The following is a 19226-nucleotide window of genomic DNA, read 5'->3' as shown; positions in this document are numbered from 1 at the left end:
AGTATCATTTATTTTTCTTTGAAGATTACCCGTTCATCTGCAGTATTTCTGGGGATTGCAGGGTGGGGACCAGGACCGCTGGCCATCTGGGCTCCAGAGTCAGCCGCCACGCTTTGCGTGGGTGCCCTAGGTGTGGCTTCCTCATTCCCTGAGCCCCACTGCGCCAAGGCTGTTGTGTGTAACAGGCGGTCGCTGAGGGCCTATGAGAAAGGGCCCCTCGCTCAGAATGGAGCAGAAGTTAAAACAGCGCCAGACCTCTTCCCCTGCCTGCTCACCTCCTTGGCTCTCTGTCTCCTCAAGCCTAGTTGACTGCCATTTTCCAGGGACCACTTTTCCTGGACACTTTCCTCCAGAACTTCTGAAAACTCCCAACTTCCATTATTTTTTTTATATATAAATGTATTTATTTTTAATTGTAGGATACTTGCTTTGCAATGTTGTGTTGGTTTCTGCCATTCATGAACATGAATCAGCCATAGGTATACACATGTCCTCTCCATCTTGAACCTCCCTCCCACCTCTCACTCCATCCCACCCCTCTAGGTTGTCACAGAGCACCAGGCTGAGTTCCCTGCACTATATAGCAACTTCGCATTAGCTATTTATTTTACACATCAGCCAGTTCAGTTCAGTCACTCAGTTGTGTCTTACTCTTTGTGACCCCATGGACTACAGCACGCCAGGCTTACTGTCCTTCACCAACTCCCACAGCTTGCTCAAACTCATGTCCATCAAGTCAGTGATGCCATCTAACCATCTCATCCTCTGTTATCCCCTTCTCCTCCTGCCTTCCATCTTTCCCAGCATCAAGCTCTTTTCCATTGAGTCAGTTTTTCACATCAGGTGGTCAAAGTATTGGAGCTTCAGCTTCAGCATCAGTCCTTCCAATGAATATTCAGGGTTGATTTCCTTTAGGATTGACTGGTTTCATCTCCTTGCAGTCCAAGGGACTCTCAAGAGTCTTCTCCAGCACCACAGTTTAAAAGCATCAATTTTACACATGGTAATGTATATGTTTCAATGCTACTCTCTCAATTCTTCCCACTCTCTCCTTGCCCTGTTGTATCCATAAGTCTGTTCTCTATGTTTGAGAAATAGATTCATCAGTACCATTTTTCTAGATTCCATGAAAAGTGAAAGTAAAGTCACTCAGTCATGTCTGACTCTTTGCGACCCCATGGACTGTAGTCTCCCTGGCTCCTCCCTCCATGGGATTCTCCAGGCAAGAGTACTGGAGTGGGGTGCCATTGCCTTCTCCAGGGGATCTTCCCGACCCAGGGATTGAACCCGGGTCTCCTGTATTCCAGGCAGACGCTTTAACCTCTGAGCCCCCAGGGAAGCCCCTGAGAAGTAGGTTCATCAGTACCATTTTTCTAGATTCCATATAGATGCATTAATATATGGTATTTGTTTTTCTCCTTCTGACTTACTTCACTCTGTATAACAGGTTCTAGGTTCATCCACCTCACTAGAACTAACTCAAATTTGTTCCTTTAAAAAAATTTTTTGTTCCTTTTTATGGCTGCATAATATTCCATTGTATATATAGACCACAACTTCTTTATCCATTCATCTGTCAATGGACATCTAGGTTGCTTCCATATTCTAGCTATTGTAAACAGTGCTGCAGTGAACACTGGGATACATGTATCTTTTTCAATTATGGGTATATGCCCAGTAGTGGGATTGCTAGGTCATATGGTAGTTTTATTTCTAAGAGTAAAACTCCTAAGAAGTCTCCGTACTGTTCTCCATGGTGGCTGTATCAATTTACATTCCCACCAGCAGTGCTGGAGGGCTCCCTTTTCTCCACATCCTCTCAAGCATTTATTGTTTGTACATTTTTTTTGATGATCGCCGTTGTGACAGGTATGAGGTGATACCTAGTTATAGTTTTGATTTACATTTGTCTAACGATGAGTGATGTGTATTTTTTCACATGTTTACTAGCCATCTGGATGTCTTCTTTAGAGAAATGTCTGTTTAGGTCTTCTGCCCATTTTTTTAATTGGGTTGTTTGTTTTTCTGATGTTGAGCTGCATGAACTGCTTGTATATTTTAGAGATTAATCCTTTGCCAGTTGCTTCATTTGAAATTGTTTTCTCCCATTCTAAGAGTTGTCTTTTCATCTTGTTTATAGTTTCCTTTGCTGTGCAAAAGCTTTTAAGTTTAATTAGGTCCCATTTGTTTGTTTTTATTTTTATTTCCATTACTCTAGGAAGTGGATCATAGAGGATCTTTCTGTGATTTATGTCAAAAGGTTTCTGTCTATGTTTTCCTCTAAGAGTTTTATAGTTTCTGGGTTTAGCATTTAGGTTTTTAATCCATTTTGAGTTTATCTTTGTGTATGGTGTTAGGAAGTTCTAATTTCATTCTTTTACACATGGCTGTTCAGTTTTCCCAGGTATCTTTTCTCCATTGTATAGTCTTACCTCCTCTGTCAAAGATAAGGTGCCCATAGGTGTGTGGGTTTATCTTTGGGCTTTCTGTTATATTCCATTGGTCTATATTTCTGTTTTTGTGCCAATATCATACTGTCTTGATGACTGTAGCTTTGTAGTATGGACTGAAATCAGGACTGTTGATTCCTCCAGCTCCATTCTTCTTTCTCAAGATTGCTGTGGCTTATCGGGGTCTTTTGCATTTCCGTACCATTATTCTTAACTACAGAGAAATGATGACATGGAGACTAGGCTGGGAGCCTACCCTTTTACTTGTGAAAAGAGCCATTAAAGAGCTTGTTCGAGCAAGAGGTATGCACCTGCACCCCAGACCAACACCGCGACCTTCTGCAGAACCACAGCAGGAGCTGTGGGATTGTTGTCGTCACTGTTCTGAACCTGGTCAAAGTCTACAGCCAGGCTTTCTTTCCCAATGACCAGAGCAAACACAAATGTTAATCTTTTTTCTTTGTGTTAGAACAGTGTGCACTGTTTAACTGTTCTATTAGTAGCTGTGAGGATTAGAACTGAGGTAGGTCAATGTATTTATTGAGCATCTTCTCAGTGTAACATATGTGCTGGGCTCCAGAGATACAATGGAGGATAAAACGGAGCATGGGCCCTGTCCTCCTGGAGCTGACAGTCTAGTGGAGAATATACACTGCATCATAAACAATTAAGCCACGAGTGCAGCATGCAGAGTGCTGTCAAGACAGACAACTGGGTGTCTTGGGAGGCAGAGCAGTGACCTCACCTAGTCTGAGGTGCTGGTCAGGGAAGGTAGGTGAGTGCTTAGCACTTGGTCAGGACATGATGAACAGCCCTGGCCACAGGACTCAGCCTGATTCTGCTCCCTCTGGTTACTGCTACCCATCCAACAGTGATAGTTTTGCACAGAGAGGTTTATACATTAATTTGTCAAGGGTCACACAGCTAGAGGGTGGCACAACCAGAATCCAAACTGGGCCTGTTGGACTCATTCCCGTGTTTCTAACATCTGCTCTGCCTCCAGTTTTACCTCCTGGGCTCATCCTTGTCAGATGGGATGAGGCTCTGCAGTTTCTGCCTTTCTCTGCACCCCAAAATAAGCCACCTACGGGTTGTGGGTGGTGCTCATTCCTTGGGTCATCAGGAATAAAATGTGCTTCCTTGTTGAGCCCTGGCATGCCTTCACAGCAGGAGTGGTGGTCTTGCATCCCACTGGGTGGCCGGGGTCTCGCTATAGTCTCCCTACTGATCACCTCGCAGGCCAATGGAGGTGATCCAAAGGCAGCCCCTTCGTTCCCTTCCAGCCCCATCCTGAGTGCTTCAGGGCAGCTTGGAGAGCAGCCCTGAATGGCCCCAGGCACCCTTCTCCGCAATTCGGTGGAGGGGACCCTGGCAAGAGTTCCCACAACATAGTGATGACAACGATGATGATGACAGTAATAAACACCTCACGTGCCAGGCGCTGTTCTAAGCACTCGTGTATATTGGCTCATTCCATCCTCAGAACAACCCTGTGAGGTGGATACTGTTGTTAACAGGTGAGAAAGCTGAGGCGCACGTGGGTGGAGCGATTTGCCTACGGTCACACACGAAGCGGGGCTTCCTAGTGGTAAAGAACCACCTGCCAGTGCAGGAGGCATAAGAGATGTGGGTTTGGTCCCTGAGCTGGGAAAATCCCCTGGAGAAGGAAATGGTAGCGCACTCCAGTATTCTTGCCTGGAAAATCCCATGGACAGAGGAGCCTGGCAGGCTCCAGTCCATAGGGTCGCAAAGAGTCAGACACAACTGAAGTGAGTTCGCACCAGCCAAATTCGCACATGTAGCCAAGGGGGCAGATGCTTTGACTCACAGCTTTTTATAAACGTGCCATATGTAGAAGAAAGAGAGGTAGGCAGCCAGCCCCCCCGACCCCCCAGCCAATGGAAGCTTCTAGGTGGCTCCTGCTGCTTGGGAACTGAGTGGGCCTGCCCACTCTGCCCTTTGCTCTCTGTCCATCCCGGGCTTGAGGTCCAGCCTGGCCAGGAGGACAGGGAAGATGCAGCTGCTCTTTAGGTCTGGGGAAAGAGATTGAAAAGTGGTCTCCTGCCCTTTCAGAGTTTGGCAGGGTCCTTGAGAAGTCCGCCTTCCTCACCTCCAGCCAAGTTCAGGCCTTCAGACCCAGGGAGCTGGACCCTCCCCCGGTCCTGCCTCCCTGGCCTTTCCCTTTGCCCAGGAACACCACCCCCCGCCGCCTCCCCAGGGCGCTCATTGCCATGCCCGCCTCGCGTTCAGGAAGTCTCCCCTTTGTTTTGCTCCAGCCCTTCTCTCTACAGTCTGCTCACTCGTCTAGAATGGGGGTTGGATCACCTCTCCTCACCTCAGGGATGTGCCTCAGTCCTGTTTCTTTCTCATTTTGGGTTGAACATAAAATTTTTCACGTTTTTCATTTATGGTGTTTAACATTTTGTATATACATGATGGAAAGAAATCAAAGCAATAGTCAATTTTGAATGTGCCTCTCTGCCCTCCTCCACCTCAGGCTCTGCCAAGCTTTGGGGTGGTTGCATGTGCCACCCCTCTGCCCTTCCCAGCTAAAGATGGCCAGACTGGAGAGTCTCCGAGCTGAGCACTCCCTACTGCTGCTCCTTGGTGTGATGGTCACTTCCTTTAATCTGTGCTTAGTCACTCAGTCCTATCCAACTCTTTGCAACCCCATGACCTGTAGCCCCCACCAGGCTCCTCTGTCTGTGGGAATTCTGCAGCCAAGAATACTGGAGTGGGTTGCCATGTACTCCTTCAGGGGATCTTCACAACCCAGGGGTTGAACCCAGGTCTCTCTCATTGAAGGCGTATTCTTTACCATCTGAGCCACAAGGGAAGCCCAAGAATACTGGTGTGGGTACCCTGTCCCTTCTCCAGGGAATCTTCCCCATCCAGGAATAGAACCGGAATCTCCTGCATTGAGGGCGGATTCTTAACCAGCTGAACTACCAGGGAAGCCCTTCCTTTAACCTCACACCAAAGTCAAGACCAAAAGCCAGGCCAGGCCAAGGCAGTGCAAAAGGTTATCTGCCTTGGAGCGGCCACACCACTCAGTGCTGGCCTGCTCAGGGTGGCCAGGGTAGCAGCAGGTGCCCTTATGGGCTGGGGTCCCCCAGGAGGGTGATTTGTTTGTCTTGTACAGTGTATACAACTTTTTAATTGGTGCATGTGTGCTAAGTCACTTCAGTCATTGTCCAGCTCTTTGCAACCCTTTGGACTGTAGCCTGCCAGTCTCCTCTGTCCATGAGATTCTCCAGGCCAGATACTGGAGTGGGTTGCTATTTCCTCCGCCTGGGGATCTTCCTGAAGTAAGTGAGTAAGTAAAGTCGCTCAGTTGTGTCCGGCTCTTTGTGACCCCATGGACTGTAGCCTACAAGGCTCCTCTGTCCATGGGATTTTCCAGGCAATAGTACTGGAGTGGATAGTAATCAAATCCTCATCACTCTCTTACGTCTCCTGCATTAGGAGGTGGGTTCTTTACCACTAGCACCACCTGGGAAGCCAACATTTAAAAAAAATGAGTTTACATAAAAATTCAGATATCTGGCTACTCTTAAAAAATTTGGACTCTCTGGTAACCCTGTTGCAGACATGCTCCTGTCATGACAGTCAGCTGGTGGAGGCTGCCAGAGGTCTCCTGTTTACCCCGGGCCCCACTGCTCCCCATTGCCTGTCTCTGCCCCCTTCTCCCATTTATCCACCTCGCCTCTGCCTACATGTGAGTTTGGGGTATCCATTTGTCTCCCGAGCTCCTCTTTCTGCTACTGCGGGATAAAGCAGTTCAGATGGTGGGTCAGCCAGGATGTGGGAGGGTGGGGTTTAACAACTCAGCCCTGACAAGGAGCATCCATCTCAGAGGCAAGGGGCTGCTGACACAAAGGGAGGCCTGCTCCCCGCACCCAGGCCTTCCCTTTGCTGTCACTGTGCCTGCCCTTCTCCTGGGCCACTCGCCTCCTGGGCTGGTGGGAGGCCCTGGGTTCTGTGAGGCAGCAGCTCTAGGCTGGGTCATCCCTGAGGGATGGCCTGTGAAGTTGTGCCCCAGTTAGCACACACTCCACTCAAGAGAAAGTTAGTGACCTTGAGATAAGGAATATGAGGTCCAGCCTATAGCTCCCCAGCCCCGCTCTAGTGGGGAAAATATGATAATAAAACAACTCCTGGCTTGTTGATTTGAAGGGAGAAGAGTGAGTGTGGCCGTGTAGCTGAGAAGGGAGCTCGTGGTCACTTGCAGATGGAGATGCATGGCCTAGACAACCTCGGGGACCTCAGGGGCTAAACAGAGCCCTGTCAGTGAGGTGGCCATGATGAGTCAAATGGAATAGTGGCCGCAAAGCCCTCTGGCTGCCACCTGGCCAGCACTCCAGGTTGTCACAGGCAAGGTGGCTCAGTGGAAGGTGACCTGGGGAGTAAGAGAGGCCAGGGAGGAAGGGGTGGCTTTGGGAGGCTGGGAGACAGGGTGGCTGTTCCTCAGAGGGAATGTTTTCACAGGCAGGGAAAGTAAAAAGGCAGTACAGGCAGATAGCATTCATTTGCAGACTCCCTGACAGGTTAGCACTGCCTCTGTCCCTAAGGACGCAGATACTGGGGCAGTTCAGGTGGGCCTGTGGGAAGAGCTTCCAGCTCCCATGGCAGGTTTTCTAGGAGCACCGTGCCCGGGATTGGGTGAGGGATGACAGCACTGGAGTCGGCGGGTGACAGCGCTGGAGTTGGGGAGGCCAGCACTGGTGGAGGGCAGGCGACAAGGCAGAGCCAGCCACTGAGGGGGACGTGCCACCAGGCCTTGGCCTGAGATTCAAGCAAGGTAAAGGGATGTTGGAGCGGATGGGGGAGGCAGAGGACAGAGGGCCAGGGCAGAGGGCGGGAGAAGGGGCCTGTGGGGGTTGAGCCGGACCAGCCCAGGAGGAGATGTGAAGATGCGGGGGGCTCACAGGAGCCCTTGCTCCAGACGTGGCCTGAGAGGGCAGCTGAATCAGAATGGGGAGCAACCTGCCAGGCTTTGGGGAGTCTGAGGGCCTCGCTTTGTTAGCTCTCTGCAGTGGGGTGATAGCCAGCCTGACTTTCCCAGTGCCCACACAGATGCCTCTCTAAGGTTGAGAAACTCTCCTCCTCAGCTGTCAGTGGAACTGCCCTGCACTAGCGAAATGGAGAGAACTCCGGGACTGAGAATAAGAACAACAACAACAACAAGTATTTCTTCCTTTCTTTGGCTGCATCGGGCCTTAGTTCTAGCATGCAGGATCTTTCGTCGCAGAACACGGACTCGCTAGTTGTAGTCTGTGGGCTTAGTTTTTCCGTGGCATGTGAGATCTGTTACCTGACCAAGGATCGAACCCATGTCCCCTGCATTGCAAGTTGGATTCTTAACCACTGGGCCACCAAGGAAGTCCCTGAGAATAAGAATTTAAATTCCTCTCTGCCTCTTGCGGTAGGGCAGCAGCCCTGGCCCTCACCCCTGGACTGGGTTCAGTCCACCCTCCCTGTGGTGGTAGGATGTGGGGAAAGAAGGGACGGGGGGTTGGTGGGACCCCAACCCATGAGGACGTGGGTCTGTGAGGGCCAAGTGGCTGGTGACAGCACCCCGTGACCCAGGGGTGCTAACGGAGCATGTGGTTCTGAAGGGCAGTGTGGACCTGAGACCCTGAAGCCCTCGTTAATCCCTCGGTCCTGAGAGTTTCTTAGACCACCCACCCCTGGAGTAGCTGGGTGGGGAGTGGGGCAGAATTTTAGTTTTCAGTTGTTAGTCTCAGTGCCAAATCCCAGCTTGGCCCTCTTCCAGCTGTGCCCAAGGGCACATGCCTTGGTATCCCTGATGCTGCTCCTGGCTGCTAACCGGGAAGACCAAATGCCACCCCTTGCAGCTCTGCCTTGGGACCTTTGTGGCCATGCCAGCTCTTCCTATGTGACCTTTCTGCTCCCACCTGACCCTGCAGCCCCTTCCATCTATTGCCCTGCTCCTCTGAGCCTCTGGAGCCCTTAGTTCTCACACAACTTATCCAGTCTCCACTGGGCTTTTCTGCTGGATGAACATCACTGTGGTCATCAGAAAGGGCTGTGGGCCCACCAGACTGGGCAGCCTTCCAGAGACCCTACGTGGCACCCTGTGGGGAGGGGAGAGTCCCAGGGCCTCCACGCGCCCTGTGCTCCTCCCACCTCGCCCCACAGCCCCGCACTTGTTCCTTCATCATTCAGAGCTGATGGGCAGCCACCACATGCCAGATTCTGTGCTTAGTGCTCAGGATACAAAGACCGACATCCCTGGTTGTCAGGGAGTAGCAAGTGGTCCTCACCGCCCGCTTCCCACCTCACCCCCACCCCACCCCCACCCCACCGCCATGGCACACAGGGCGCATCCTGCAGTCCAGTCACAGCGTGTTGTTTGCAGAGCTTGGCACCTGTTTGGTTTTTCACACCTCTGTGCTTTACTCCTTTGCACCTTCTGGTCCTCACCTAGCATATGCTTGTCTCCATCACTCAGCTTAGCTGATACCTACTTGGCCTACAAGACCCCATTTTTGGCATTGCTTCTACCAGGAAGCCTTCTGCAGTGCCCACAGGCTGGGCATGATACCCTCCTGCTCTCCCTGTGTGCTTACTTATTAGCCTCTTGTATTGTAACCCTCTGTCTGCCCCTCCCCTCCACACCCCTTGAACCCTGAGGCCAGGGGTGGGGGCTCATTCATCTCAGGCTCCCCAGTTCCCAGGACCAGGCACACTGGTGGTGCTCTGGGAGCATTGACTGGACATGCATGCCTCCCAGATCCAAGCCTCTGTGCGCTGGTGGTCTGTCCACTTTACTCCTCCTGGCTCATTCTCCTCTGGGCCCTTTCTCATGTCATGTGTCCCTAATAGGCTTTTCTTTCCAAGGATAAACCCGCCAAGCCAGTAGTAACCCAGAGCAGGACTAGGTTTTATGATGGAGAGCACCTCTGGATTTAAAGAGGGAGAAACTGTGTCTCATGTTGAGTTCCCAGTAATTTGATATTTGCTGCAGTCTCTTCAGTGAACAAGCATCTCCTGAATATTTGGGAAATGTCTTTGAGGAGCTTAAATCTCCAATGTTGGGTCAGCAGCATGTGGGGGCTTGATGTCTTACAGCATCACTACAGGAGACTGCCCCCTCCCCCTCACAAGGAGAATGGGGTGTTGAGACCAGCTGGCAGATGGGTGTGAGAGTGCCCCAAGGAGCGACTGGTGAGAGGCTGAGTTCTGACAAGTTGTCATCTGTGGAACCAGCTGGTTGGCAGGGCATGAGCTCAGGAAGGACTCTGGGGAGGCAGGAGGGCTTCCTGCAGGAAGAGGGACTTGGGATGAACTTTGAAGGATGCTAAAGACGCTTACTACTTGGAAGGAAAGTTATGACCAACCTAGATAGCATATTGAAAAGCAGAGACATTACTTTGCCAACAAAGGTCCATCTAGTCAAGGCTATGGTTTTTCCAGTGGTCATGTATGGATGTGAGAGTTGGACTATGAAGAAAGCTGAGTGCCGAAGAATTGATGCTTTTGAACTGTGGTGTTGGACAAGACTCTTGAGAGTCCCTTGGACTGCAAGGAGATCCAACCAGTCCATTCTGAAGGAGATCAGCCCTGGGATTTCTTTGGAAGGAATGATGCTAAAGCTGAAACTCCAGTACTTTGGCCACCTCATGCGAAGAGTCGACTCAGTGGAAAAGACTCTGATGCTGGGAGGGATTGGGGGCAGGCGGAGGAGGGGACGACAGAGGATGAGATGGCTGGATAGCATCACTGACTTGATGGACGTGAGTCTGAGTGAACTCTGGGAGTTGGTAATGGACAGGGAGGCCTAGCGTGCTGCGATTCATGGGGTTGCAAAGAGTTGGACATGACTGAGCGACTGAACTGAACTGAATGATGGTAACTTTGTTGTTGCTGTTCAATAGCCCAGCCATGTGTGACTCATTGCAACCTCGTGGACTGTAGCACGCCAGGCCTCTCTCTCCCTCACCATCTCCTGGACTTCGCCCAAGTTCACATTCATTGCATCATCCAGCCATCTCATCCTCTGATGCCCCCTTCTCCTTCTGCCCTCAATCTTCCCCAAATCCCAGCATCAGGGACTTTTCCAATGAGTCGTCTGTTCTCATCAGACCAGAATACTGGAGCTGCAGCTTCAGTCCTTCCAGTGAATATTCAGGGTTGATCTCCCTTAAGATTGCTTGGTTTGATCTCCTTGCTGTCCAAGGGACTTTCAGGAGTCTTCTCCAGCAGCACAGTTTGAAGGCATCAGTTCTTTGGTATTCTGGTAGAGAAATGATGGTAACTACCTGATGTTTATTGAACACTGTCTGTGAGCCAGACCCCCACAAGTCCAACGCTGCCGTCTCCACTTTTACAGAAGAGAAAACCGAGGTACAGAATGTAACTTGTCAAAGTTTGCAAATGTGTGATTCCTAGCTCAGGCTCCTTGGTGAGGGGTTTTAAGTGAGGCACAGCCCCAAGCTGGGCAAGGAGCTACCGGTGTGTAAGACCACAAGGGGATGGACTGAGGCAGGGACAAGCACAGTGGAGAGGGTCCCAACCAGGGTGCCAGAAAATGAGGTCTCAGAGCCCTGGTGCTCCCATGACGCTGAGCAGCCACCTGATCCCTCAGCTTCCTGTCTGATCCTCAAAACAGGAATACCTGTCAGTCCCAGCCCTGTGTCCTGCTTGGTCACAGTCAGGATAGGGAACAGGGGGGATGGCGTGTCTGTTCCCAGAGACTAGCATTTGCCCTGATGACTCGGGTGCTGACCTGCTCAGCTGCTCCTCTGGGGGCAGCCGTCTGGTCATGGAGGTCGCCCAGACTCTTAACACCACCTCCCCGGCTCACTGCTGACCTCTTCCCAGCACTTCTGGATCTTCTCTCTCTGGCCTGGCCTGACTCTGCCCCTGCAATATCCTGCCTATCACGAGAGGATGCCTAGCCTGATGGGCTGGCTTCAGGCTCTGGAGCCATGATGCGTGGTTTCAGATCCTGTCACTGTTGCTTTCTAGCTGATGACCTGAAAGAAGTTTGGGAATTTCCTGACAGTCCAGTGGTTAGGACTCCGCATTCTCACTGCTGAGGGCCCCGGGTTCAATCCCCAGTCAGGGAACTAAGATCCCACAAGCCACGGGGCATGGCAAAAAAAGAGAGAGAGAGAGATGTTATTTCACTTCTTTGTGTCTCAGTTTCTTCAACTGTAAAACGGGGACAATTAAGTTATACCTCATAGGGTTGTTAGGAGAATTAAATAAGTTAATTTAGTAGAATCTTCCAATAGTGTCAGACATATTGCTTACGTTAATTAAGGGTTCCTATTATTTTTAACAGGGCCACTGTTGTAATTATTACAGCAGGTCGTTTCCGCACACCTACTCTGGGACTCATAGTGCTGGTTGTAAATGGCTAAGCTCTCAGGCTCAGTCAGGAGGCACCCACAGACTAGCAAGTAAGGACCAAGTGTTAATGCTGTGCTGTAAGGAAGCACATCGTACTTGGGGTTCATGAGGAAGGTCAAGGGCATTGTTTTCCTCAGCTGACTTACTTCAAGCAGTGGCCTTGCCTGGATCTCTGGACTTCCGTCTGGTATTTCTGCTCTGCTGCTGCAGTCCAGGTGTGATCCTGGCAGAGGAACTCGGATTTGATGGGGTAGAAAAGCAGGGGCTGATCCATTAGCGGAGTTCTCCAGAGGTAGCCAGGCAGGCTCCCCCTAAAGGTCCCGAGCCCCTTCCATGGAACAGGATGGCCAGTTCGTGGGATGTTTTGGAGGGAACCTGAAGAGTAGTGGGGCTTCCCTGGTGGCTCAGACAGTAAAGAATCTGCCTGCAATGTGAGAACCTGGGTTTGATCCCTGGGTTGGGAAGATCCCCTGAAGAAGGAAAAATCTACCCACTTGAGTATTCTGGCCTGGAGAATTCCATGGGTAGAGTAGCCTGGCAGGCTACAGTCCATGGGGTCGCAGAGTCGGACACGACTGGGTTCCATCTGGGATGGCAAACAAGTTTCATCTCTGGACCAATCGTCTGGTTCTGGCTGCCAAGGGTGCTGCACTGAAAAGGGCTGTAAGACTGAGCAGGAAAGAGGAGCACAATGGACTTCGATATCTGCCTTGGCTCTGGGAAGGAGGGGCACCCATGCCATACACTCGCCATCTAGACCTGATGATATTTAAGGTCCTGTCCAGCATAAAATAACACACACAGTTGGGTTGGTGGTCATCTTTTTTTTTTCCCCTAAACTTGTTTATTTTTAATTGGAGGATACTTTCTGTACAATATTATAGTGTTGGTTTCTGCCATATATCAACATAAATCAGCCATAGGCGGTTAAGTCTTAAAGATTAAGTGGACTGAATGCACCAGTAGCTTCCTGGAGGGCCTGAGTGATGCAGTGACAGTGCTGGCCTGGGAATAGCCAAGGTGGGAGACAAAGGGTGAAGCAAAGTCTCCTCAAGGTGAGAACGGAGCCTTAGGGATGCCAAGTGGCCCAGACCCCTGGCGGGTCTGCACATCAGTTATGCACTGCCTGCAAATCAGCAGCCCCCGGGGAGGCTGCCCGTTTCTGGGAATTGTGCAGAAGGGAAGGGCAGCTCCTGGAATGCAGAGCCGTTTCCTCCACATGGGTTGGGTCCTCCCCCCGCAGTGTGTGCTCATCCCCCTGCACTGGGCACACCCAGACATCACAGAGATGAGATTAACTTCCCCGGGCTGATTCCACTCAATGTGAATGAGAGTCCGTTCACTCTCCCAAGAGCTGCATTAATAATGAATGTGTCCCCCTCTTCCAGCTTTATTTACCAGACAACTTGCAGTTCAACTGATCAGTTTAGGAAGGAATCTTTAAAATGATTCGTCTAGAAACAGAGAAGCAAAAAGCAGTGAAACTAAACCTTCAATTAAGTTGGTAGCGTCTTTGGGGGAGGCTCTGGGATGACCACTACCACGGTTTCTGTGGTCAGGGAGGATGAACAGTGCCCTTTGGGTTATGAATCACAAAGACAGTCCAAGAAAGGTACTGTGATGCTGCAAAAATAACCAGAATTCTAGGCAGTGTGGCATGGTGGCGCCAAGCCTGACCTTTGGTGTCTGATCCATACACAGCCGATGCCTTCTAAATGGTGGGGGGTGTTACTGCTTGGCGCTTCTCCTGGGCACCTCTTCTTCTGGCCAGGACTACAGGACACTGCTTTGGAGGTGGTGCTGGTGGGGTGGGGTGCATGGAGAGGCTAGGAAGCCCAATGAGCCCCTTGACGGTGTCTGCGGCCAAAGTCTTCTTTTACCATGTGACCACTTGTAAAAATGGGCAGTGTTCTGGACTATTCTTTTGGGAAATAAGCTCTGTAGAAGCCCTAGAAACTGGGAACTTAGGGAGAAGGGGGCAGATTTGGTGAGGGATAGTAACCAGTGGGCACTGCTGTTTTGAGGGGCTGCTGGGGCCCACCGCTGTCCTAGGCATTCATTACTGTGTTGGGTCCTCCAGCAGCCCTCTGCGGTACGGGCGCCTTCAGGACGGGGTGGGCAAGGTCCAGATCACTGGGGCCTACCACACTGGAGGGAGCCCAGGGGCCCGGGTACTTGCCACATCAGTGCAAATATGCCCTTACTCAGGGACCTCCACCGTCAGTTTTCTTCCACTGGGACTGTAATTATGCATTCTCGAGGGTTCTGTTCTATTTTATAGATGGGGAAACTGAGGCTCCTGGAAATTAAGAAACTTGCTCCCGGTCACACAGGCAGTCCATATCAGAGACACTGAGTGAAACTCAGGCTGCCTGGCTGAACAGTCCAAGGCTATGACTGAGACCCCCTCCAATTCCCCCTTCTCCCAAGAACAGAGTCTTTGCCCAAGACTTCCCAGGAGGTGTCAGGGACCACCCCCACTTCCAAGCACACTTTGAAAATTGCTGGGTGAAAAGGTTATTCAGGGGTCCTGTGTCCACCTAAGCCCACGCCACCCACCCACACACACATGTCCTAGGGCCACGAGGCTGCCCCTATCAGAAGAGCGGGTGTCTTGCCCTGCTTCTTGATCCAGGGGAGGGCGGGCTGGGTGGAAGGCTGGACTGGGCAGTACTGAGTAGTCAAATACACTCTAAGGGCTATACATGTGTTGGGCCCTGCCTGGCCGCTTGAGTAGCAAACGATTGAGGAGACGTGGCTGTTGTCCACATGGAGCTCCCCAGTTGCTGCGGAGGTGAATCTGCCATTCAGGAAATAACTTCAACCCATGCAGGATGGTGCTAATTCTGGGGAGAGAAAAGGAGCAAAAGACAGCCAGCAGAAAAGCTTATTTCTCAGCTGACAGATGCCTGAAGTTTTCATATACACGTCACTAAAATCGTCTAGGCAGTGATACTGCCTTTTAGGAAGAAGTTTCCAATATGAGGTGGAATTTGGGTTGCCCGTGCACTGGGAGGGGCTCTGGGAGCGGTGGTTGCCATGGCAGCCAGCATTCAGCCACCTCCTCTGCCCTGTGGCTGCTGTTCCAAAAGTTGGTTTCTGAGTGGAGCGGGCTGCCTGGAACCTCAGAGCCATTTCCCATGGAAACAATGTTCTAAATGACGGGTGACGTTGCCACACAAGCCTATTTAATCCGACTGCAAGGGAGCTGAGGTGGCACTGGGGCCTCTGATGGGGCGGGGGAGGAGGCTGGGAATTGCCGAGCCCCAAGAGTGGAGGGAGGGAGTCTGTGGGACTGTCTTCTGGGAACAAAGTAAACAAGGCAAGAGAACAGACATTTGAGCACCTCCTCTAAGCTGGGCTCCTCTCATACATTTTAATTTCATCCTTAGAGCGATCCTGCAAAAGATGGTTCTCTAGCCAACCCCATCTTACAAGTATTAAAAACTGAGGCTGCGAAAGGTTAACTCGCCCAAGGTCACTCAGCTGGTGGGTTGGGAGAGTATAAGCCATGGAAAATCGGTGGGGAGACTTTAAAGGCAGCCCCAGACCCACCTTATTTCACACTCCCACCTCCAAGGGGCATCTATGACCCGCAAATGGTGAAGAACCAGTGTTCTAGAAGAATGTCCAAGACACTGTCTAGTTGGACAGGCCGGAGAGGAGAGGGATGTTGTAAATGGAAGCAGTTTGCTACTTAACCACCAACCAACCTTTTACCCTGTGGTGACTTTCAAAAATCTTTCTCCACACCACGTGAGATCAGCCGACTTTGTAGGAGGGTGATACACACCCCTTGGCATTTTGACTGCCTTCCCTGTTTACAAAGACATCCTTTGAGTCAGGGATTATTTCAGGGGACGTTCTGCCCAAGAGACCTTATGGACTGGGGAGTTTTCTGGACTCCAGTCCCACCCTTGCAAACCTTCTTTTCCTCCCAGGCTCACACTTGGTTCCAGGAGGGTCTTATCTGTGTGACCAGTTGTGCTTGGGAGGGGAGGGAGACAGTCCCAACCTGTGGCTGAGTGAGCCACCGCTGAGCCCTCTGTGTGGAGAGGCTGGCACCGTGTGGTAGGTCGTCTAATGGTTGTTCGGACTTCCCTGGTGGTCCAGTGGCTAAGACTCCTTGCTCCCAAAGCAGGGGACCCAAGTTCAGTCCCTGGTCAAGGCACTAAGATCCCACATGCCACAACTAAGACCTGGTGCAGCCAGATAAATTAAAAAAAAAAAAAAAAAGCCATCGATGGGCCCTGGTACCTCTAGGTAACATCTGTCCTTGATGCTGTGCCAGGCCAGGTGATGGAGGGATGAGATGCAGCCCTCCCCTGTTACGTGCAGTAAGTGTAGAGGACTTCCAGTCCTCTATAAGTAGTGGGGGCCCTGCACCAGGAGCTGCAGGGCATGGGTCAGAGGGGGCACCACCCACGGGAGGTGATTCCTGGGCCTGGGCTCTTTCCCCAGGGCCCCAGTGTGGGTGGGGTGGGCAAAGGGCACCACATGACGTCAGGGTTCACTGGAAAACACAGTTGCTTGGGAGAGAGCACTATGAGAGGTCAGCCATGAATGTCCAGTGAATCCCCATCTGCTATGGGAAGCGCTGAAGGGTTTTCCCCTACGAGGGACCAGTCCAGTGTTTGTGTTAACCATGCATTCTAACCCTGTTCCACTGAGTCTGAGTTTGGAGGGAGCTCTGAATTGCCCCCCGCCCTGTGATCTCTTGGGCCAACTCCTAAGCGCGGGGCACCGTGAAAGGAAATCGGCTTCATCCGCTTTCTGCCAGCTGCCTCGCTTGCAGGCAGAGGGCAATTTTGTCAGGTCCCCAGGTGATTCTGCTGTGGGTGGTTTGAGCGCCGCCTCAAAGGTTGGATTCATGTCCTCTATCATATTTATGGTGTATTTCTTGTTTTATTTTGAGAGGAAAATCAGGAGAAACTATTTTCCTTCCTGATAACTTTCCACCCACTTAGTATTTTTTATTCACGTTGCTGCCAGCGAGAAGGGAAGATAGCTTTCATTTTTATCTATTTTATTTTTTTAACTGAGGTATAGTTGATTTATAATATTATATCAGTTCTAAGTGTACAACATAGTAATTCAAAATTTTTACTGATTATATTCCATTTAAAGTTATTGTGAAATATTGACTATATTCCCTGTGCTATACATTATATCCTGGGAGCTTATTTATTTTATGCATAGTCGTTTATATCTCCTTGGAAGGGAGCTTTAAAAACAGCCTCTCAAAAAAAAATAAAAAAATAAAAAAATAAAAACAGCCTCTCACAGGCAGACACATTCACTCTGGCCCATGTGTCACCGCCCTCCTCAGGCTAGGTCAGCATTTAAGGAGAGGCAGTGAGGAGCTGACATCAAACTCCCCTGACCCCCAAGAGGCAGAGAAGACAGAGAGTGGCCCATACCCTCCCCTGCCCCCCATTTCTGTCTCCCTCAACACCCCTCTGGCCTTTTGGGACCACCCGCTTTGTCATGTGGGAGAGCTCAGTGCGTTGAAGCCACCGCTTATCCCCACCATTATCCTCACCTGTTGGGGGGATGAGGGAGCCAGATGCTGGGGCTTAGCTGGTACCTGGTCCTTTTATCCTGCACCAGGGGAGCTTAAATTCCCACTCAAAAGGAGAGGGAATCGCACATTTCCCTCTTCTTTTCATAATATTGTGGCCTGAACATTCATAATATTGTCCGGCTTTTCTAATACACAAATAGAACACACGCTTATTGTAGAAAATTGAAAAAGGACCCCCAAATCTGCCTTAGAGACAGCTACCTGCCTATCCTCTCTGTGCCTGGAAGCACACGAGACATGTAGATTCACAGGTGGGTAACTTCGTGGACATGTAGTCAAATGTACTTGCTGTTTTGCAGCTTGTTTTTTAAGATATATATTGTAAACCTTCTCTAGGCTAGTCAATAGCATCCTTTTTTAATGGCTATCTAGTATTTCATTGTATGGATAAACTTTTAACTCTTCTCCCATCTACCCAGTATTTAAGTTATTTCCATTTTTATCCCTGTTCTTAACATCTTTGTACACTTGTCTGATTACCTCCTTGGACTACATTCTCACATGTGGTATAGCCTTAAAAGAGGATATGTCCATTTTAAATTTTGACATATTTATGCAAACATACTCTCAGCCCAGTTTGGACAGATTTATACTCTCACCCGCAATGTATAAAAGTGCCTACTTCCCCGCCACTGCAGGGAAATCCTAAATGTCAACATCAAGCTTCAGTAACTGCACAATCGCCTATAGCCCCATGCAAATCAGGGTGGCCTCATAATCCACATTTGTGTCTAACACCCTTTCTGTTGAAATCTAGAATGGAGGACTCTTGGAGCTAAGAACAACTGTGAAAACTCAGCCCTTTAATCTATTAGGTAAGGAAACTGTGGCTCAATTGGTGGCATTCCCAAGCAGCAGAAATGCAAACAGGACAGCGGTGCATTGTCTCCTGGCATGCCCCACCCCCGCCTTCTACCGGCCCTGAAGCTACCCGGGAATGGCCCACCCCGGGTGGTTGTGCTTCCCTCCAGCAGCTTCTGCAGTGAGCAGCTTAGGTCTCTGACAACACCCTCGAATTCTTGCTTAGATGACTCTGCTCCTGTTTCCCCCACCAGTGTTAGGCCTTGACGCTGTCACCCTCCTCCTTCGGGAAACTGGGCTTCCTTTGCTGTCACAGGTCCTAGTTTCCCTCCTGTTCTGAGTGCTCCTTCCATGCTCCCTGCCCGCCTCTCCTCCTTGTCACTTTGTGATACAGTTTCCAAAGACCACTCTTCATGTCTCTGCTGTCTCCTCTGCACAGCCAGTCCTGAGCTATTCAGGCTCAGTTGTTTTTTGGAATCTTAGTCCCATGTTTCTAGCCCCTGGCTGGTCACCTTGACACTCTGGACATTTTAGGATGGACATTTTAGGATGGATGGGAATTTCCTGGGCATTATAGGATGTTTAGCAGCATCCCTGACCTCTGCTGATGGGATGCTGGTAGCACTCACTTGGTTTTGGCATCTAAATACATCTCCAGGCATTGCATTTTGCCCCTGGTTAAGAACCACTGCCTTCTCTGGATTCAACACCATCAACATAAAACTTGTCTCTGATCCTCCCCTTCTTCCTCACCAACTAAAAGATGGGTTGACCAGATGTCATGAGATTCTCACATGACTTTCTGCATGATTAAAGGCAAGTTGACCAGTGGCTGGAACCAGGATCACCAAATTCTGAGAGTCAGAAGGGACTCAGGACTCTGAGCTCAGGTGTGCTAAGCTCTTGTGCTCCTCTTTCCATTGAGCTCAGAAAACCTCCCATCCTTCTCAGCACTTCAATCCAATGACCAGACTCGATGTGAAAGGTGAACTTCTATGCCCTCCCTGCCC

At 50.4% G+C, this 19226-nt stretch overlaps 1 protein-coding gene across 8 annotated transcripts in view; it reads left to right on the top strand.

Moving 5' to 3' along the window:
- The window catches only part of MRAS (muscle RAS oncogene homolog), a 66574-nt gene that overhangs the window by 9277 nt on the left and 38071 nt on the right, over positions 1-19226 (top strand). For 2 of the 8 annotated variants that reach the window (XM_005201889.5, XM_010801552.4), the window contains exon 3: positions 18173-18230. The gene's annotated coding sequence lies outside the window, so the exon portion shown is untranslated. 8 annotated transcript variants of the gene reach the window in all.

This window comes from Bos taurus, chromosome 1, assembly GCF_002263795.3.
Source record: "Bos taurus isolate L1 Dominette 01449 registration number 42190680 breed Hereford chromosome 1, ARS-UCD2.0, whole genome shotgun sequence".
Taxonomy (NCBI): Eukaryota; Metazoa; Chordata; class Mammalia; order Artiodactyla; family Bovidae; genus Bos; species Bos taurus.
Note: the sequence above shows the minus strand (reverse complement) of the source record. Positions and strands in the feature narration are given on the sequence as shown.